This window comes from Pristiophorus japonicus, chromosome 5 (genome assembly GCF_044704955.1).
Source record: "Pristiophorus japonicus isolate sPriJap1 chromosome 5, sPriJap1.hap1, whole genome shotgun sequence".
In the NCBI taxonomy this organism is placed as follows: Eukaryota; Metazoa; Chordata; class Chondrichthyes; family Pristiophoridae; genus Pristiophorus; species Pristiophorus japonicus.
Window position 1 is genome coordinate 131,317,339 of NC_091981.1, and position 22,802 is coordinate 131,340,140.

The 22,802-nt window shown below is 48.7% G+C and overlaps 1 protein-coding gene across 1 annotated transcript in view; it reads right to left on the minus strand.

Moving 5' to 3' along the window:
• Window positions 1-22,802, minus strand: part of LOC139264459 (dynein axonemal heavy chain 11-like) — a 679,414-nt gene that overhangs the window by 386,707 nt on the left and 269,905 nt on the right. The gene's annotated exons all lie outside the window — the stretch shown is intronic.

Here is a 22,802-nt window from a genome sequence, read left to right on the forward strand (position 1 = left end):
TGATAAATCTTCCCAGAAATGTATTTGATGCAACATGTTTTCCCAAGCACATGCAGCACTAGAGCAGCCCTCAGACTAGTTTGAAGTTGTGCTCCAGCTGTTTGCACCAAGATTCGCCTCATGTGACTTCACCGGAGCAGTCATGATAAAGGGAAGCCCTACTTGTTGGATCTGCTAAATTCAGGGCTGGGTTCTCTACTCCTCACATCATTCCTCTTGTTAAAGGACTGGGAAAAGCCTTTGGTTAGATTAGACAGTCCTTGAAATTTTACAAGTGTATTCTAGTTTCAACCAGCCAGACTGTGTTTTCTTCTTTCACGTTTTTCCCCAGGAATTGAGAAATCAACCTTTACTTTGCTTATTTTCCATTCTGTACCCATAGTATCTGCTTCTTTTCTATTTCTCCTCATCACTGTTCTTCACTTTTATTCATTCCCTTTGCTTCTGTTGTTCCCCTACCAGTTATTTTCTGTTTCTTTCATATTTCTTTCCTGTTTCTATACATTGTCTCCTGACTCTCGGGGCGGAATTTTCCGTATTTTTGCGCTGCAGGTTTCGCTCCGGAGCGGCATAAAAAGCGGCAGTGAGGTCTCCAGCGCGGTGCTGCGATCCTCCGGTCGGGTTTAGCGGCGGCGCTGAGCAGCACCGCCCGGAAGAGTTGCGGCGAGTGTACAATGCCCCTGGTGCACAAACTCAGGTGCGAGTTTGACCTCCTGTCCGACCCGTCCGCCCGGAAGTGCGCCCACAGTGACCGTCTGGGAAATTAGAGTGTTCCAGCCATGCCGGCGGCGGAGAGGAAGGTAAAGTACGACAAAAGTAAGTACGATGTTTGATGTTTTAATTTATGTGCGATTTATGTTGCAGTGGCATGGGAAATGTTTTAGGAATGTTTTTGTGGGATTTTTCTTTTAGGTTTCTGCACCCCACCCCACCCCACCCCCCTGCCACCAACCCAGACATCTCTCGAAGCGCTCTTTAGCTCGGGAATTTCCCATCCTTGTGCCATGAGATGTGTTCACGCCTCCCTTAGTGCTGCGCCCCCTGGCACAGGGCCCAGATGCCCAAACTTACAAACTAAAGCACAAACTATTCCCGGCCACTAACTTTCCCGCCCCGCCGCCATTATCGCCCCGAAAACAGAAAAGCCAAAGATCCAGCTACTGTATTCCTAAAACAGATGAGACTGCACATAGGGAGGTTAAAGTAAGTGACCTCAGTCTTTAATAAGACACTCCAGAGTGAGGAACAGGCCTTAGGGGCCGGTTTATATACAGTGCTCCCAAGGGATGCTGGGATCCCTTGGGACTTCAGGGGATGAGCTCCCTGGTGGCGGAACATGGGAATGCATGCTTTACAAATACACAACATCACTCCCCCTCCCAAAGTCAAAGTGAAAACTATTTACAAGGTAAGGCGGTCGGGAGCCTTTCTTTCCCTCATGGACCGCCTCAGTACAAATGTCTGTTCTGGTGTGTTGGCTGTGCCTTCGCTGGGCTGGCATGTTGTTGGCCCTGCAGGGCTGCTAGGTGAACCTGGCCTTGTTGGGCTGTTGGGCATGATGGGTTCGATTTCCTGGTCTGGCATGGTGTCATTGATCCTTTGGGTGTGTGTTGTGGGCTCGAAAAAGGTGGTGTCTGCTGTGGGTTGTTCAGGGCAGTCTGTCATCTGCAGCCTCGTTTGGTCCAGGTGCTTTCTGCAAATTTGCCCATTGTCTAGTTTGACTACAAACACCCTATTCCATTCTTTAGCTATCATCGTGCCCGCGATCCACTTGGGACCATGTCCATAGTTTAGCACATACACAGGATCATTCAGATCAATTTCCCGTGACACAGTGGCGCGACCATCGTTTACATTTTGTTGCTGCCGCCTGCTCTCTACCTGATCATGCAGATTGGGGTGAACCAGTGAGAGTCTGGTTTTAAGTGTCCTTTTCATGAGTAACTCAGCCAGGGCACCCCTGTGAGCGAGTGGGGTCTCGTGCAGTAGCTGAGCAGTACTCGGGACAGGCGGGTTTGGAGTGAACCTTCTGTGACTCATTTAAGGCTCTGTTTGATTGTTTGTACTGCCCGCTCTGCCTGCCCATTGGAGGCTGGTTTAAACGGGGCCGAGGTGACATGTTTGATCCCATTGCGAGTCATGAATTCTTTAAATTCGGCCCTGGTGAAACATGGCCCGTTGTCACTGACCAGTATGTCAGGCAGGCCGTGGGTGGCAAACATGGCCCTCAGGCTTTCAATGGTGGTAGTGGCAGAGCTTCCTGACATTATTTCACATTCAATCCATTTTGAAAAAGCATCCACCACCACCAGAAACATTTTACCGAGAAACGGGCCCGCATAGTCGACATGGATCCTCGACCATGGTCTGGAGGGCCAGGACCACAAACTTAGTAGTGCCTCTCTGGGCGCGTTGCTCAACTGAGCACATACGCTGCATTGCCGTACACAGGACTCTAAGTCAGAGTCGATACCGGACCACCACACATGGGATCTGGCTATCGGTTTCATCATTACTATACCCGGGTGTGTGCTGTGGAGATCCGAGATGAACGTCTCCCTGCCCTTTTTGGTAGCATTACGCGGTTAACCCACAACAGGCAGTCTGCCTGAATGGACAGCTCGTCCTTTCGCCGCTGGAACGGCTTGATTGGCTCTTGCATTTCAATGGGGATGCTGGCCCAGCTCCCATGCAGTACACAGTTTTTTACTTGGGACAGCAGAGGATCTTGGCTGGTCCAAGTCCTAATCTGGCGGGCCGTGACAGGTGATTTATCATTTTCAAACGCTTCCATGACCATCAACAAGTCTGCGGGCTGCGCCACAATCAACAAGTTTGCAGGCTGCGCCATTTCCACCCCTGTGGTGGGCAATGGTAGCCGACTGAGAGCATCCACACAGTTCTCGGTGTCTGGCCTGTGGCGGATGGTATAGTTATACACTGATAGCGCGAGTGCCCACCTTTGTATGTGGGCTGAGGTATTAGAATTTATCCCCTTGTTTTCAGCGAACAGGAATGCAAGGGGCTTGTGATCAGTTTCCAGCTCAAATTTGAGGCCAAACAGGTACTGATGCATTTTCTTCACTCTGAACACACACGCTAATGCCTCTTTCTCAATCATGCTGTCGGCCCTCTCAGCCTTAGACAAGCTCTTGGAAGCACAGGTTGCAACTTCCCCGCAACGTTAGCTTGTTGTAATACACACCCGACTCCGTACGACGACGCGTCACATGCTAGCATAAGTCTTTTACACGGGTAATACAATACAAGCAGTTTGTTAGAGCATAAAATGTTTCTGGCTATCTCAAAAGCAATTACTTGGTTTTTTCCCCATACCCAGTTCTCACCTTTGCGCAATAACACATGTAGGGGCTCTAAAAGGGTGCTTAACCCCGGTAGGAAGTTACCAAAATAGTTGAGGAGTCCCAGGAACGACCGCAGCTCCATGACGTTCTGTGGCCTGGGCGCCTTCCTGATAGCCTCTGCCTTGGTATCTGTGGGCCGAATGCCGTCCGCCGCGATCTTTCGCCCCAAAAACTCCACTTCTGTTGCCATGAAGACACATTTCGACCTCTTCAGCCGCAGCCCTACGCGATCCAGTCACTGGAGGACCTCCTCCAGGTTTTGTAGGTGCTCGGCAGTGTCCCGACCCGTGACCAATATATCGTCCTGAAAGACCACCGTGTGTGGTACCGACTTGAGTAGGCTCTCCATGTTTCTCTGGAAGATCGCTGCAGCCGACCGAATTCCAAACGGGAATCTGTTGTAGATGAACAGTCCCTTGTGCCTGTTGATGCAGGTGAGGCCCTTCGAAGACTCTTCCAGCTCCTGCGTCATGTAGGCCGTAGTCAGATCGATCTTGGTGAACGTCTTGCCTCCTGCCAGCGTCGCAAATAGGTCGTCTGCCTTAAGTAGCAGGTATTGGTCCTGTAGCGAGAAACGATTAATAGTTACTTTATAATCGCCGCAAATCCTGACCGTGCCATCACTTTTGAGTACTGGAACAATCGGGCTGGCCCACTCGCTGAATTCCACTGGGGAGATGATGCCCTCGCGTTGCAGCCTATCCAGCTCAATTTCCACTCTCTCCCTCATCATGTGAGGTACCGCTCGCGCCTTGTGGTGAATGGGTCGTGCCTCTGGGACCAAGTGGATCCACACCTTCGCCCCGGAAAAGTTTCCAATGCCTGGCTCAAAAAGGGAAGGAAATTTGTTAAGAACCTGGGTACATGAGGCCTCATCGACATGTGATAGTGCTCGGATGTCATCCCAGTTCCAGCGGATTTTGCCCAGCCAGCTCCTTCCAAGCAGTGTGGGGCCATCGCCCGGGACAATCCAGAGTGGCAGTTCGTGCACCGTGCTCTCGTAGGTGACCTTGACCATGGCGCTGCCCAGGACAGTGATAAGCTCTTTGGTGTACATTCTCAGTTTCATGTGGATGTGGCTCAGGGCTGGTCTGAATGCCTTGTTGCACCACCGTCTCTGAACCATCTTTTTACTCATGATGGACTGGCTAGCGCCAGTGTCCAGTTCCATGGCTACAGGTAAGCCATTCAATTTTACGTTTAGCATCATAGGTGGACATTTCGTCGAAAATGTGTGCACCCTGTGTATTTCAGCATCTGCCTCCTCTCTCTGAGACTTGAAATTGCTTTGATCCATGATGGGCCGATCTTCCTCTGCCACATGGTGGTTAGCAGGTTTTGCAGAGCTTGCAGCTCGTTTGCAAGCTCGTTGGAGGTGCCTCATTGTTCCACAGCTCTTTCAAACATACCCTTTGAAGCGGCATGAATAGGCTGAATGGAAGCCTCCACAACGCCAACAAGATGTGAATTGCTTCGCATTCATCCTTTGTTGGGGACTCTGAGTCATCTGGGTCACCTGAGGCCTGCTGGCAGTTGCAGACTCATGGGTTCTGCCCTGTACATTTCTGCTCGCAAACACAGTTCCAGTTAATTTATGAACATTGCTAGCACTTGTGTGCTGAGAGAGTTGTTTGGTGTTATTACTGGTGGACATAAACGCCTGTGCTATCGCAATGGCTTTACCGAGGGTCGGTGACTCTACAGTCAAAAGTTTTCGTAGGATGTCTCGTGGCCAATGCCCAGTACAAAAAAGTCTCTGAGCATTTGCTCCAGGTAGCCATCAAACTCACATTGTCCTGCAAGTTGCCTTAGCTCGCCACTTCCTGACCTTCAGATCGCTGGCACGTGTAGAACCTATACCTCGCCATCAGTACTCTCTCCCTCGGGTTAAGATGCTCCCAAACTAGTGTACACAGCTCCTCATACAACTTATCTGTGGGTTTCACCGGAGCCAGAAGATTCTTCATGAGGCTGTAGGTCGGTGCCCTGCAGACTGCGAGGAGGACCGCTCTCCTTTTTGCAGCGCTTCCTTCTCCGTCCAGCTCGTTGGCTAAAAAGTACTGGTCCAGCCGTTCGACATCGGCTTCCCAATCCTCACCCTCCGAGAACTTCTCCAGGATGCCCACAGTTTGCTGCATCTTTGTGTTGGATTCGTATTCTCGTCGCCAGTTATTGTGTTCCTAACACAGATGAGACTGCACACAGGGAGGTCAAAGTAACAGTGACTTCAGTCTTTAATAAGACACTCCAGAGTAAGGAACAAGCCTTAGGGGCCGCCTTATATACAGGGATCCCTTGGGACTTCAGAGGATGAGCTCCCTGGTGGCGGAATATGGTAATGCATGCTTTGCAGATACACAACACCAACCCTGTGTTGCAATGTCAGCCAGGCGTGTGCAGTCTGCTTCATAAAAATTCCTTCCTGCCTGCATGCCCGTATACTCGACAAGATAATATGCAAACCATACAGCTTTGGCAGCCAAATACCATTTTAAAAGGGTTCATTTCTAAACCATGTAGAAACAAATAATTCTTGCCATTTATTCCCCCATTTACCAATTGGTAATTGGTGGACAGTAATAGGATTCCTCAGCCACAGAGGCCTTCAGGTTCCATAACTACTTGCAAATACAAAAATAATCTAATCATTATAAGTATGAACATGAATCTCACTGGACTGAAGATGGAGGTTCTGATAGTTCTAATGACAGATTTGAAGATACAAGCTTACCAGCTGGCACTTGCCTTGTAAGACTGCCGGGAACCTGCATCCAAACTCTTGTGGTATACAGTTGATTATGGATCCATTTCCGTTATTGGTATGATTAGGAAATGTGTCCTTGCAGTACTGCAAGAGAGTTATCTTCACGCCACACTAACAGCCTGCAACTTTCAGGTGTGTTTTTTCCATCTAAATGTTTCATAATAATGTGCAAGCCAATCGATCTGCAACAGCGACCAAAAATCTTTGCACTTGATATATTACTAAACCAACCATTAATGGCACTTTGTAGACCTCTACATTGGGACAACAACAGTAGAATTAATCACCTTCTTAAAAAGCCCCAGACAATGTATGAGGCAATTTGCTAATTATATTTTTCCACCATTCAAGTCACCCCACCAGCTGTACTAAGACAGTGAAGAATTACAAAGCTGAAAACAGCTTTTTTGCATATGTTCCTGTATGTTATAACAGTGACTACACTTCAAAGCGACTTCATTGGTTGTAAATTGCTTTGGGACATCCTGAGGTTGTGAAATACACTATACAAATGAACGTTCTTTCGTTAAAGTACTTTATATAAAATACAGGGCCCAAGTTTCCACATGATTCGCACCTGATTTTTAGGAGCAACTGGTGGAGAACGGACTATTTTAGAAATCGCAATTCTCCACATTTTTTTTTCTGCAGTTCTAGTCAGGTAGAACAGTTCTAGTTTAGAACAGAATTTTTTCTTCAAAAGGGGGCGTTTCCGGCCACTGACGCCTGATTTGAAAGTTTCCACAGTGAAAATGTACTCCAAACTAAAGTAGAATGGAGCCAGTGAAGATTTTTGTAGAACTGAAAAAACCTGTTCAACACATTAAAAAATCAGGCGCAGGTTACAAATTAGGCGTCCAGAACGAGGTGGGGGGGAGGTGGGGGGAAGGGAACTCATTAAATTCGACAATAAATCCTTATTTATACTTCTACAAATATTATACAAATAAATCCAACCTGAATAAACATTTATAAGCCAAGAAAAGATTAAATAAACCATCTTCCTACCTGTGTGAAAGTGCTTCAGCCAGGGAGAATTCTGCAGCCGTTCGTGCCGCTGAGCGGGAGGGGGAGAGAGAGAGAGAGAGAGAGAGAGAGAGAGAGAGAGAGAGAGAGAGAGAGAGAGAGAGGGGGGGAGGGAGAGAGAGAGGGAGGGAGGGAGACGAGGGAGAGAGGGAGGTGGGAGGGAGGGAAGAGGGAGGGAAGAGGGGGGGGAAGAGGGGGGGGAGAGGGGGAAGAGAGGGAAGAGGGGGGAGAGGGAAGAGGGGGGGGAAGAGGAGGGGGGAAGAGGAGGGGGGAAGAGGAGGGGGGGGCCGGGGAACAGGAGCGGGCCTCGGGTCGTGGCGGGGGAAGTGGGTCTCGGGTCGGGTCGGGTCGGGGGGGGGGAGCGGGTCTCGGGGGAGCGGGTCTCGGGTCGGGGCGGGGGAGTGGGTCTCGGGTCGGGTCGGGGCGGGGGGGGGGGAGCGGGGGTCGGGTCGGGGCGGGGGTGGGAGCGGGTGTCGGGTTGGGGGGGGGGGCGGGAGCGGGTGTCGGGTCGGGGGGGGGGAGCGGGTGTCGGGTGTCGGGTCGGGGGGGGCGGGAGCGGGTGTCGGGTGTCGGGTCGGGGGGGGCGGGAGCGGGTGTCGGGTCGGGGGGGGGGCGAGAGCGGGTGTCGGGTCGGGGGGGGGGGCGAGAGCGGGTGTCGGGTCGGGTCTGGTCGGCGGGGGGGGGGAGCGGGGGTCGGGTCGGGGGGGGGCGGGAGCGGGTGTCGGGTCGGGGGGGGGGGCGAGAGCGGATGTCGGGTCGGGTCTGGTCGGCGGGGGGGGGGGAGCGGGTGTCGGGTCGGGTCTGGTCGGCGAGGAGCGGGTGTCGGGTCTTGTCGGGGGCGGGGAGCAGGAGCTGGCCGTGGGAGGAGCCTCATTCACGCAGCCCCAGTGAGGCCATTCAGCCAGGCTTAGGGGCTGCGTGCTTCGGGCCCCTCCCACACAGTTCGGCGCCTGGAGCGCGCTTGTGCAAAGGTCCCGCCGCTGTTTTCAGCGCCGGGACCTGGCTCTGCCCCCCCCACAGCTCGTGCTGGCTGCGCCGAGTGCCACAGGACCTGTAAGTAGGTGGAGAATACCGAGGATTTTTTTAGGCGCCGTTTTAGGCGCGAAAAACGGGCGCCCAGCTCGGAGGGGCGCCCGTTTTTTTCTTGTGGAAACTTGGGCCCACAGTTTCTACATATAACAAACATGATCAAAAACATCTGAATTAATAAATTGAAACTATGCTTAATTTTAAATGCATGGGTTTCAGGAGTGAAGTTTACATACTGAACAGAGTCAGAGTTATTTCAGCGGTGAGACTGTCAAATGAATGGAGGCTCAGTCGACTGGGAGTTCAAGCACATTGTCTGATTCATTTAGTATTCCAAAAGAATAGCACATTCAGCAAATTAGCATGTAAATTTGACATCTTTTGGAGAACTGAATATAGCCAAAAAGAGAATATGACTTTCTTACAGACTATCAACTTGCTCCTTAATTCCCTTGACAGCTCATATCCACTCTGAAAGTACAAATTTCTAGAAGGACAAAGACAGAATTAGATATAGGATGCTGAACATTTTTTTTTAAAAGCTCTTTGAAAGAAAATCGTAAAGCTCACATAAATTATTTCTGTTGAGAAATGTAATTTACATAAGCTGACATCTTCACATTCAATAATGTTCTTCATCATTCCTCATTAAGATATCCAAATGAAGCTGTGTCAACACAATTAAATTAACTATTGCTGAATTTATCTCAGAATTATTACAATTTTCTTCAAATTCTACTCTTGCCTTTTTGTGTCTTTATGGAGTACAAAGAAAAATGGGTTGTGAAGACACAATAGGGTAGATGTTTCTGGGGTTGTGAATACAGAATAGGTTAAATGTTCCTGTTACTGATCTTAGCGTAAAGGATCATCTGGGCGCTGTGTATAGAGAAAAATTGGGCAGAGACAATGCCTGCTGATTTTCTAGCCGTTAATTTAATCGGATGGAAAATCCATTATGGCGTGTGATTCTTCCAGCCTTGTATTCCACTGTGCTCTGTGGCTTGGTGATTCTTTATGCCAAGTACAATAACAGGAAAATATGTCCCCATTTCTAAACATAGCACCAAGAAGAATGGTTACTGAGAGCAACAAAATCCTAAAAAAGTATATGGGGAATGTAGATGCAAGCTGAATCTTTTTAACTAGGACCTTGCACATCTGTGCCCATCTTTCCTGGAACTCCATGTTTGAATTCCTCCAATCCGGTTTCCACTCCTGCCAAAGTATCGAATCGGCTCTCATCAAAGTCACAAATGACATCCTTTGTGACTGTGACAAAGGTAAACTATCCCTCCTCGTCCTTCTCGACCTGTCTGCAGCCTTTGACACGGTTGACCACTCCATCCTCCTCCAACACCTCTCCATCATCGTCCAGCTGGGTGGGACTGCATTCGCCTGGTCCCATTCTTATCTATCTAATCGTAGCCAGAGAATCTTCTGCAATGGTTTCTCTTCTCACCTCTGGGGTCCCCTAAGGATCTATCCTTGGCCCCCTCCTATATCTCATCTATATGCTGCCCCTTAGATATATCATCCAAAAGCACAGCACCAGTTTCCACATGTATGCTGACGACACCCAGCTCTACCTCACCACCACTTCTCTCGGCCCCTCCACGGTCTCTAAATTGTCAGACTGCTTGTCTGACATCAAGTACTGGATGAGCAGAAATGTTCTCCAATTAAATATTGGGAAGAGCGAAGCCATTGTCTTCGGGCCCTGCCACAAACTCCATTCCCTAGCCACCAACTCCATCCCTCTTCCTAGCATCGGTCTGAGGCTGAACCAGATTGTTCGCATATTTGATCCTGAAATGAGCTTCCGACCACATATCCGTGCATAACTAAGACTGCCTATTTCCACCGCCGTAACATCGCCTGTCTCCACCCTTGCTACAGCTCATCTACTGCTGAAATCCTCATCCATGCCTTTGTTATCTCTAGATTTGACTATTCCAACGCACTCCTGGCTGGCCTCCCACATTCTACCCTACATAAACTTGAGGTCATCCAAAACTCGGCTGCCCATGTACTAACTTGCATGAAGTCCCGTTCACCCATCACCTCTGTGCTCAGTGACCTACATTGGCTCTCGGTTAAGCAACGCCTCAATTTCAAAATTCTCATCATTGTTTACAAATCCCTTCATGGCCTCGCCCTCCCTATCTGTAATGTCCTTACACACTACTATAAATTCACACGAGGCACATTCTGCAGACAAGGTCACTCTGTGACCTGAACCTTTATTCACAGGGCCAAGAAGTGATGACTCTGCGTGGGACCTCCCTTTATATACCTGGATGACCAGGGGAGGAGTGTCTCCCACAAGTTCACCCCCTATGGTCAAGGTGTGCAGTTCTTACGTATATACAGTATTGCAGTGTTGTTATGAAGGTTACAGTTACATGAAGGTTATATACATGACATCACCTCCCACCCCCCCCCAAACTTTTTATGGGGTCAAAGATTAAGACTTTCAGGCGGTTGATGCTCTCTCGTTGAGCGCCGCAGTTGGGGCTCTGGTTGTTGAGCCTTGGCATGCGTCTCTGTCACCTGTGGTGATTTCGGTTTGTCCGGGCTGGCCGCAGGGACTGTGCATGCTGCTGAATGTTCTTGTTGCTCATTCACTGGTGGTGGTGTGGGCAACATCTCATGATCTTCCTCAGGTTCCTCAGTGTCCATGCTGAACCTTTTTTTTATTTGGTCCAGATGCTTGCGGCATATCTGTCCATTGTTAAGTCTGACCACTATGAACCTATTCCCCCCTTTGCCAATTACAGTATCCTCAAGCCACTTGAGCCCCAAAGCGTGATTAAGATCAAATACAGGGTCATCGATTTCTATACATCTCCCCTTTGAGTTATGGTCATGGCACTCATTTTAGGACTGGTGCTTGCCCTCAGTAATGTCAGACAGGACAGGATGAATGAGGGACAGCCGAGTTTTAAGTATCCGTTTCATGAGTAGTTCCGCGGGCGGGACTCCCGTGAGCGAATGCGGTCGGGACCTATAGGCCAGCAGAAGACGCGATAGGCGGCATTGAAGGGAGGGTCCTTGAATCCGGAGCATGCCCTGTTTTATGATTTGGACCACAGGTTCCGCCTGGCCATTGGAAGCCAGCTTGAACAGTGCCGTCCTGATATGTTTGAAGCCATTACCCAACATGAACTCCCGGAATTCATAGCTAGTGAAACATGGGCCGTTGTCACTAACCAGGATGTCCGGCAAGCCGTGGGTCACAAAGACCGCACGCAGACTCTCTACAGTGGTGGATGTTGTGCACGAATGCAATATGATGCACTCGATCCATTTCGACTACACATCAACAACAATGAGGAACATTTTTCCCATGAACGGGCCCGCGTAGTCTACGTGAATACATGACCATGGCCTGGTGGGCCAGGGCCACGGGCTGAGTGGGACCTCCCTGGGGGCACTGTCCAGCTGGGCACACGTCGTGCACCTGCGAACACAGTGTTCCAGGTCTGAGTCAATTCCCGGCCACCATACATGTGACCGGGCAATGGCTTTCATTAGCACGATGCCTGGGTGCTCGCTGTGGAGTTCCCTGATGAATGCTTCCTTTCCCTTCTGGGGCATGACTACCCGGCTGCCCCATAGTAGGCAGTTGGCTTGGATAGAGAGCTCATCCATCCATCTGTGAAACGGTCTGACCTCCTCGGGGCATGCTCCGTGTGCGGGCACCCAATCCCCAGTCAGGACATATTTCTTAAATCAAGGAAAGGAGGGGATCTCTGTTGGTCCAGATTTTGATCTGGCGGGGTGTGATGGGGGAGCCTGCGCTGTCAAAGGCTTCAATGGCCATGACCATCTCAGCGCTTTGCTCCGCTGCCCCCTCAGTGGTGGCCAGTGGAAGCCTGCTGAGCGCGTCAGCGCAGTTTTCGGTGCCTGGCCAGTGCCGGATGGTGTAGTCATACACAGCTAGCGTGAGAGCCCGTCGTTGTATGCGAGCTGACGCATTGGCATTGACAGCTTTGCTGTCTGACAACAGGGATGTTAACGGCTTGTGGTCCTTTTCTAACTCAAACCTTCTGCCAAAAAGGTACTGGTGCATCTTTTTCACCCCGCAGACACATGCAAGTGCTTCCTTTTCAACTATCCCATATCCCCGTTCTGCTTGGGAGAGCGACCTGGAGGCATAAGCCACAGGTTGGAGTTGGCCCTCATCATTACTCTGCTGTAACACGCACCCAACCCCATAGGATGATGCATCACATGTCAAAAACAATTTCTTACAGGGGTTGTACAGAGTCAACAGCTTATTGGAACAAAGCAGGTTCCGCGCCCAATTGAAAGCTCGTTCCTGACAGTCCCCCCAAAACCAATTGCAACCCTTATGCAGGAGCACATGTAGCGGCTCCAACAATGTGCTTAAGTTCGGCAGAAAGTTCCCAAAATAGTTCAAGAGTCCCAGAAATGAACGCAACTCCGTTGTGTTGCCGGGCCTGGGCGCATGACGAATCGCCTCCGTTTTGGATTTGGTAGGCCGGATCCCGTCTGCAGAAACCCTCCTGCCCAATAACACACACTTGGACTTCTTTAGTCTCAGGCCTATCCGGTCCAGTCGGCGTAGCACCTCCTCCAGGTTGTGGAGGTGTTCCTCGGTGTCTCGACCCGTGATAAGGATGTCGTCCTGAAATACGATTGTTCCAGGGATGGATTTAAGCAGGCTTTCCATGTTCCTTTGAAAGACAGCGGCCGCTGATCGAATGCCAAATGGACACCTGTTGTAAACAAACAGCCCCTTGTGCGTGGTGATGGTGGTCAGTAGTTTAGATTCGTCGGCCAGTTCCTGAGTCATTTTAGCTGAAGTGAGGTCCAACTTGGTGAACAGCTTGCCGCCTGGCAGCGTGGCTAAAAGATCCTCCGCTCTGGGAAGCGGGTATTGGTCTTGTAGTGACACTTGGTTGATAGTGGCCTTGTAGTTGCCACAGATTCTGACCGAGCCATCCGTTTTTAGGACAGAGACGATGGGGCTTGCTCAGACACTGAATTCAACGGGCGAAATTATGCCCTCTCTTAGCAACCTGTCCAACTCACTCTCAATTTTCTCCCGCATCACATACGGCACAGCTCTGGATTTGTGGTGCACTGGTCTGGCGTCCGGGGTGATGCGTATCACTACTTTGGTACCTTTGAAAGTCCCGACATCAGGTTGAAATAGTGACTCAAATTGCTGTAGGACTTGTGAGCATGAACTTCGCTCCACAGATGAAATGGCGTGCACATCCCCCCATTTCCAGTTCATCTCGGCTAGCCAGCTCCTCCCCAAAAGCGCGGGACCATTTCCCGGGACAATCCAAAGTGGCAGCCGGTTCTCTGATCCATTATGTGTGACCACCAACATTGCACTGCCGAGCACTGGGATGATCTCTTTGGTGTACGTCCGTAGTTGTGTGTCAATGCATTCTAGTTTGGGTCTGCTAGTTCTGAGTGGCCATAGTTTCTCGAATTGTTGGACACTCATAAGAGACTGGCTGGCCCCTGTGTCCAGCTCCATGCGTACCGGGATGCTGTTTAATAGGACTTTCATCATCATAGGTGGCGTTTTGGTATATGAGCTGTGGATGTTTGTCACATGAACCCACTGAACTTCAGCGTCCATTGCTCTGTTCCAAGCATCAACCTGCCTTGCAGACCCCTCTTCTGGTTCATCTGCCTCGTAAATTAGCCTCGCTGCAGGCTTCCTGCACATTCTGGCTAAATGTTCACTGAAGTTATAATTTCTACAGATAAATTGTTGAAACCTACAGGTTTTTGCAGCATGTCTGCCCCCGCACCTCCAGCATGAGCTGAGATCGTTGTGAACAAAAGGGCTGTTACCAGGCATTCCTCTCTGAGTGTCTCTTTGATTACTCTTGAGCACTCTCTTAATGGGTGTCAATGGCCCCATCCCGGGACGCATTGTCCACCATGATGGCGTAAATGTCCATTCAACCTGCCATTGTCTCTGTTGAGGACCCACTCTAGAGTCTGTTACTGCCTGGGTGGTGTCGAATTGCCCTTGCCTGCTTGCGGGGTTCTAAGTCGCATTTACAATGTTAACTCCCTGATCCATCGCCACGTTGGAAGCAGAGTTGCACGCGTAAATTATCTTGGTTTCCTCCTCCCCCGACATGAAGGTCTGAGCCATCAATGCCGCCGCTTCCAAGGTCAAGTCCTTGGTCTCAATTAGCTTTCTGAAAATTCTGGCATGACCAATGCCCTCAATAAAGAAATCCCTTAACATCTCCCCCCTGCAGGCGTCTGTGAACTTACAGACGCTGGCCAAGCGCCGAAGGTCCGCAACGAAATCCGGTATGCTCTGTCCTTCCCGATGTCGGTGTATATGGAATCGGTGTCGGGCCATGTGTATACTGCTTGCCGGTTTGAGGTGCTCACCGATCAGTTTGCTGAGCTCCTCAAAGGTTTTGTCCGCTGGCTTCTCGGGTACGAGCAGGTATTTCATCAGCGCGTACGTCTTAGATCCACAGCTGGTCAGTAGATGCGCCCTTCACTTGTCACCCGCTGCATCTCCCAGCCAGTCCTTCGTGACAAAGCTCTTCTGGAGCCTCTCAACAAAATCATCCCTGTCCTCACCAACACAGTACCGTTCCTCTGTGCCAGCCAGCGGTGGCCATTCCCGTGAGTGGCTGATTCCCATTTCTCGTCGCCAAATCCCATCCTCGTCGCCAAATGTCCTTACACACTACTATAAGTTCACACGAGGCACATTCTGCAGACAAGATCACTCTGTGACCTGAACCTTTATTCACAGGACCAAGAAGTGATGACCCTGCGTGGGACCTCCCTTTATATACCTGGATGACCAGGTGAGGAGTGTCTCCCACAAGTTCACCTCCTGTGGTCAAGGTGTGCATTTCTTACATATATACAGTATTGCAGTGTTGTTATGAAGGTTACAGTTACATGAAGGTTACATACATGACACTATCTCTGTAATCTCCTTTAGCCCTCCCCCGCCCCTATAGATATCTGTGCTCCTCAAGTTCTGCCCCGTTGACTATCCCTGATTATAATCACTCAACCAGCGGTGGCCATGTCTTCAGCTGCCAAGGCCCTAAGTTCTGGAACTCCCTCCCTAAACGTCTCCGCCTCTCTCTTTCCTCCTTTAAGGCGCTCATTAAAACTTACCTTTTTGACTAAGCTTTTGGTCATCTGCCGTATTTTCTTATGTGGCTCGGTGTCAATTATTTTTTATCTTATAACACTCCTGTAAAGTGCCTTGGGATGTTTTACTATGGTAAACATGCTATATAAATACAAGTTGTTATTGAATGCAGTTAATACTATGTTAATTAATTCCTTTAAGTGCTGAATAACTATATGGATAAAAATAAGACTGAAGATTATAAGATCACTTATTTACAAAAATTATAAAATACTATGCAACACAATGGGTTCTGAGCTTCTGGGTCCATAGATAAATCATCAAAGGCAATTGGTCAAAGATGAATAATGCAGGCTCAAATTTAATTAGTTATCCTGGAGTTTTGCTCTATTAGTCTTTGGGATGAGCCAATGGAAACTTGAAAGAACTTTCCCTCAGTAGATAAATAAACTGATAGATGCGGAACTTGTCATTCTATGCTTTCTTATGCTTCTAACATCAAAATGAAGACTCTCCAGTACTGTCTGCAAAGCCTCCTCCATTGGACTAGTCAGTCTGCGAACACCAGCAAAGGAAAAAAATACACATTGATCTACAAGACCAACACGACTGCATCACCCAAGATTACAGTCAAAACACAAAGTACTATGAGATTCCAGGGCACCTAAGAAAAAAGGACAGCTGTTGCTTGGCTCCAACCTGGATGATAGACATTCATCCATCACCTGCTATGACTGCATAAAATGATTTTACAATAATATTGCTCATGCATAGACTGATATTTTGGGGTTAAAATTCAACTTTGGCAGGGACAAAAAACAGGCAGCAGTGGATTGGCCGCCCGTTAAACACTTCCCCAATTTTCCTTAGCATTGTTCCACTGTCAAGAAAATGCAGATACAGATTGTTATGTTCATAATAAAGTGGTGTAAGTACTGTAGACGTGAGTGAGTGTGACCTTAATTCCTTTATTCTAACTCTAGAGTGTTGGTACATCATGGGAGGCCTGCTTATATTCAGTGCTCCCAAGGGATGCTGGGATCCCTTGGGACTCCAACAGGTATGCCTTCTGGTGACGTTATAATACTGGTTACATAGGGTTGCATACATAACATCACTCCCTCCCAAAGTCAATAGTACACTTATTTACAAGGTGAGACGATCTGGGGCCTTTCGCTCCCTAGTCGATCGTCTCGGTAAACATGCAGGTGTAGGTGAGTTGGTTTGTTCTTCGCTGGGCTGCTGTGCAGCTGGCCTTGCTGGGCTGCTGGGGATGGTGAGTTCAGCTTTGTGGTCAACCGTGATGTCGGTTGCCAGTTTGTGTGTGTGTCAGAGGGTCGAAGTTGGTGGTGTCCTCTTCGGGTTGCTCGTGGCTGTGTGTGAATCGCAGTTTGGTTTGGTCCAAATGCTTTCTGCAAGTTAGTCCATTTGCGAGTTTGACCTGAAACACCCTACTTCCTTCTTTGGCTATGGCAGTGCCAGCAAGCCATTTGGGACCATGTCCATAGTTGAGTACAAATACAGGGTCATTGACTTCAATATCACGTGACAAATTTGTGCGATCATGGTACATGCTTTGTTGATGCCGCCTGGCCTCGACGTGATCATGGAGATTAGGGTGGACTAGAGAGAGCCTTGTTTTGAGCGCCCTTTTCATGAGCAGCTCGGCTGGGGGAACGCCGGTGAGCGACTGGAGTCTAATGCGGTAGCCGAGCAGGACTCGGGACAGGCGGGTCTGCAGGGAGCCTTCCGACACGTGTTTCAAGCTTTGCTTGATGGTTTGGACTGCCCGTTCTGCCTGGCCGTTGGATGCGGGCTTGAACGGGGCAGATGTGATGTGCTTGATCCCATTGCGGGTCATGAATTCCTTGAATTCAGCGCTGGTGAAGCACGGCCCATTGTTGCTGACAAGGACATCAGGCAGGCCATGCGTGGCAAACATGGCTCGTAGGTTTTCGATGGTGGCAGTGGACGTGCTTGCAGACATTATTACACACTCAATCCATTTTGAATAAGCATCCACAACAACCAAGAATATTTTACCTAGAAACGGACCAGCGAAGTCAACGTGGATTCTAGACCACAGTTTGGAGGGCCATGACCACAAACTTAGTGGTGCCTTCCTGGGTGCATTGCTCAGTTGAGAGCAAGTGTTGCATTGGCGTACGCAAGACTCCAAATCTGAGTCGATGCTGGTCCACCACACATGGAATCTGGCTATAGCTTTCATCATTACTCTGCCTGGGTGGGTACTGTGCAGATTGCGTATGAACGTTTCCCTGCCTTTCTTAGGCAAAACCACGCGATTACCCCACAAAAGACAGTCCGCCTGTATGGACATTTCGTCTTTGCGCCACTGGAACGGCTTTATCTCTTCATGCATCTCTGCTGGGACGCTAGACCAGCTGTCATGGAGGACACATTTTTTTTACTAGGGACAGTAGGGAATCCTGGCTCACCCAGGTCCTGATCTGGCGGGCTGTAACAGATGACTTTTCATTTTCAAATGCATCCATCACCAAGAGCAAGTCTGCAGGCTGTGCCATTTCCAGCCCGGTGGTGGGCAATGGTAGCCGACTGAGAGCATCAGTGCAGTTCTCTGTGCCTGGTCTGTGGCGGATTACATAGTTATATGCACAGCATGAGCGCCCATCTTTGGATGCGAGCAGAGGCACTGGTAATAATCCCTTTGCTATCTGAGAATAGCGATAGGAGCGGCTTATGGTCAGCTTCTAACTCAAAAACTTAAGACCAAACAGATACTGGTGCATTTTTTTTACCCGTAAACGCATACCAGAGTTTCTTTTTCAATCATCCTGCAGCCCTTTCGGCCTTGGACAAACTTTTGGATGCATAGGCGACCGGTTGCAATGTTCCCGATTCATTTGCTTATTGTAGCACACACCCGACCCCATACGATGACGCATCACAAGTTAGCATTAAACATTCACATAGGTTATACAGAACAAACAGATTTCTGGCTTTCTGAAAAGCAGCCTCTTGTGATTTCCCTCATAGCCAGTCATCTCCCTTGCGGAGCAACACATGTAGGGGTTCTAGCAAGGTGCTTAACCCGCGTAGGAAAATACCAAAATAATTGAGTAGTCTCAGGAATGACCGCAGCTCTGTCACGTTCTGTGGTCTCGGCGCATTCTTGATGGCCTCCGTCTTGTCGTTGGTGGGTCTGAGCCCGTCTGCCGCGATTCTTCTCCCTAAGAACTCGACCTCTGGCACCAGGAAAACACACTTCGAGGGTTTCAACCTGAGTCCCACACGATCTAGCCGGCTTAGAACCTCTTCCAGGTTCTCCAAGTGTTCGATGGTGACCCAACCTGTGATCAATATGTCGTCCTGAAAAACCACGGTGCGCGGAACCGACTTTAGCAGGCTCTCCATGTTCCTTTGAAAAATAGCCGCAGCCGATCGAATCCCAAACGGGCATCTATTGTAGATCAACAGACCATTAGGCGTGTTGATGCAGATGAGGCTTTTTGAAGATTCCACCAGCTCCTGCGTCATGTAGGCCGAGGTCAGGTCCAACTTGGTGAACGTCTTTCCTCCTGCCAGGGTCGCAAATATGTCATCTGCCTTGGGTAGCGGGTACTGGTCCTGCAGCGAAAAACGGTTAATCGTTACTTTATAGTGCCAACAAATTCTGACCGTGCCATCACCCTTGTGGACCAGAACAATCGGACCGGACCACTTGTTGAACTCCACTGGCGCAATGATGCCTTCTCGCTGCAGCCTGTCCAGCTCGATCTCCACTTTCTCTCGTATCATATATGGCACCGCCCCTGCCATGTAGTGGATGGATCGTGTTCCGGGAACCAAGTGGATCTGCACCTTCGCCCCCGAGAAACTTCCGATGTCTGGCTCAAACAACAACAGAAACTTGCTCAGAACCTGGGCACATGAGGCATCATCGAGAGACGAGAGCGCTTGGATGTCATCCCAGTTCCAGTGGATTTTGTCCAGCCAACTTCTGCTAAACAGTGTGGGGCCATCTCCTGGTACAATCCATAGTGGGAGTTCATGCACTGTTCCATCATAGGAGACTTTTACTGCTGCAGGGATTACAGGGATCAGCTCTTTAGTGTAAGTTCTCAGCTTGATATGAATGGGGCTAAGCTTGGGGCTGTGTGCCTTAGAAACATAGAAACATAGAAAATAGGTGCAGGAGTAGGCCATTCGGCCCTTCGAGCCTGCACCACCATTCAATAAGATCATGGCTGATCATTCACTTCAGTACCCCTTTCCTGCTTTCTCTCCATACCCCTTGATCCCTTTAGCCGTAAGGGCCATATCTAACTCCCTCTTGAATATATCCAATGAACTGGCATCAACAACTCTCTGCAGTAGGGAATTCCGCAGGTTAACAACTCTCTGAGTGAAGAAGTTTCTCCTCACCTCAGTCCTAAATAGCTTACCCATCCTTAGACTATGTCCCCTGGTTCTGAACTTCCCCAACATCGGGAACATTCTTCCTGCATCTAACCTGTCCAGTCCCATCAGAATTTTATATGTTTCTATGAGATCCCCTCTCATCCTTCTAAACTCCAGTGAATACAGGCCCAGTTGATCCAGTCTCTCCTCATATGTCAGTCCTGCCATCCCAGGAATCAGTCTGGTGAACCTTCGCTGCACTCCCTCAATAGCAAGAATGTCCTTCCTCAAATTAGGAGACCAAAACTGAACACAATATTCCAGGTGAGGCCTCACTAAGGCCCTGTACAACTACAGTTAAGACCTCCCTGCTCCTTTACTCCAATCCCCTAGCTATGAAGGCCAACATACCATTTGCCTTCTTCACCGCCTGCTGTACCTGTATGCCAACTTCCAATGACTGATGTACCATGACACCCAGGTCTCGTTGCACCTCCCCTTTTCCTAATCTGCCGCCATTCACATAATATTCTGCCTTCGTGTTTTTGCCAGCAAAGTGGATAACCTGACATTTATCCACATTATATTGCATCTGCCATGCATTTGCTGACTCACCTAACCTCTCCAAGTCACCCTGCAGCCTTTTAGCATCCTCCTCACAGCTCACACCGCCACCTAGCTTAGTGTCATCTGCAAACTTCGAGATATTACACTCAATTCCTTCATCTATATCATTAATGTATATTGTAAATAGCTGGGGTCCCAGCACTGAGCCCTGCGGCACCCCACTAATCACTGCCTGCCATTCTGAAAAGGACCCGTTTATCCCGACTCTCTGCTTCCTGTCTGCCAACCAGTTCTCTATCCACGTCAGTACATTATCATCAATACTTTAATTTTGCACACCAATCTCTTGTGTGGGACCTTGTCAAAAACCTTTAGAAAGTCCAAATACACCACATCCACTGGTTCTCCCTTGTCCATTCTACCAGTTACATCCTCAAAAAATTCCAGACTTGTCAAGTATGATTTCTCTTTCATAAATCCATGCTGACTGAGACCAATTCTGTCACTGCTTTCCAAATGCGCTGCTATTTCATCTTTAATAATTGATTCCAACATTTTCTCCACTACTGATGTCAGGCTAACCGGTCTATAATTCCCTGTTTTTTCTTCCCCCTTTCTTAAAAAGTTGTGTTACAATAGCTACCCTCCAGTCCATAGGAACTGATCCAGAGTCGATGGACTGTTGGAAAATGATCACCAATGCATCCACTATTTCTAGGGCCACTTCCTTAAGTACTCTGGGATGCAGACTATCAGGCCCCGGGGATTTATCGGCCTTCAATCCTATCAATTTCCCTAACACAGTTTACCACCTAATAATGATTTCCTTCAGTTCCTCCTTCTCACTAGACCCTCGGTCCCTAGTATTTCCAGAAGACAGAACCAAAGTATTTGTTTAACTGGTCCGCCATTTCTTTGTTCCCCATTATAAATTCACCTGAATCAGATTGCAAGGAACCTACGTTTGTCTTCACTAATCTTTTTCTCTTAATCTATTGAAGCTTTTGCAGTCAGTTTTTATGTTTCCAGCAAGCTTCCTCTCATACTCTATTTTCCTCCTCCTAATGAAACCCTTTGTCCTCCGCTGCTGAATTATAAAATTCTCCCAGTCTTCAGGTTTACTGCTTTTTCTGGCCAATTTATTTGCCTCTTCCTTGGATTTAACACTATCCTTAATTTCCCTTGTTAGCCACGGTTGAGCCACCTTCCCCATTTTATTTTTACTCCAGACAGGGATGTACAATTGTTGAAGATCCATGTTATCTTTAAATGTTTGCCATTGCCTATCCACCGTCAACCCTTTAAGTATCACTCGCCAGTCTATTCTTGCCAATTCATGTCTCACACCATCAAAGTTACCTTTCCTTAAGTTCAGGACCCTAGTTTCTGAATTAACTGTGTCACTCTCCATCTTAATAAAGAATTCTATCATATTATGGTCACTCTTCCCCAAGGGGCCTTGCATAACAAGATTGCTAATTAATCCTCTCTCATTACACATTACCTAGTCTCGGATGGCCAGCCCTCTAGTTGGTTCCTTGACATATTGGTCTAGAAAATCATCCCTAATACACTCCAGGAAATCCTCCTCCACCGCATTGCTACCAGTTTGGTTAGCCCAATCAATATGTAAATTAAAGTCACCCATGATAACTGCTGTATCTTTATTGCACGCATCCCTAATTTCTTGTTTGATGCTGTCCCCAACCGCACTACTACTGTTTGGTGGTCTATACACAACTCCCACTAGCGTTTTCTGCTCTTTGGTATTCCGTAGCTCCACCCATACCGATTACACATCACCTAAGCTAATGTCCTTCCTTACTATTGCGTTAATTTCCTCTTTAACCAGCAACGCCACCCCACCTCCTTTTCCTTTCTAAATGTTGAATACCGCTGGATGTTGAGTTCCCAGCCTTGGTCACCCTGGAGCCATGTCTCCGTGATGCCAATTACATCATATCCGTTAACAGCTATCTGCGCAGTTAATTTGTCCACCTTATTACGAATACTCCTTGCATTGAGGCACAGAGCCTTCAGGCTTGTCTATTTAACACACTTTGCCACTTTAGAATTTAGCTGTAATGTGGCCCTTTTTGCTTTTTGCCTTCACTTTTGTCCTCCACATTTACTTTTCTTCTTTCTATCTTTTGCTTCTGCCCCCATTCTACTTCCCTCTGTCTCCCTGTATAGGTTCCCATCCCCCTGCCATATTAGTTTAATCCCGCTCCAACAGCACTAGCAAACACTCCCCCTCCGACATTGGTTCTGATCCTGCCCAGGTGCAGACCGTTCGGTGTATAATGGTCCCACCTCCCCCAGAATCGGTTCCAATGCCCCAGGAATTTGAATCCCTCCTTTCTGCACCACTCCTCAAGCCACGTATTCATCTGAGCTATCCTGCGATCCCTACTCTGACTAGCACGTGGCCCTGATAGCAATCCTGAGATTACTACTTTTGAGGTCCTACTTTTTAATTTAGCTCCAAGCTCCCTAAATTCGTCTTGTAGGACTGCATCCCGTTTTTTACCTTTCT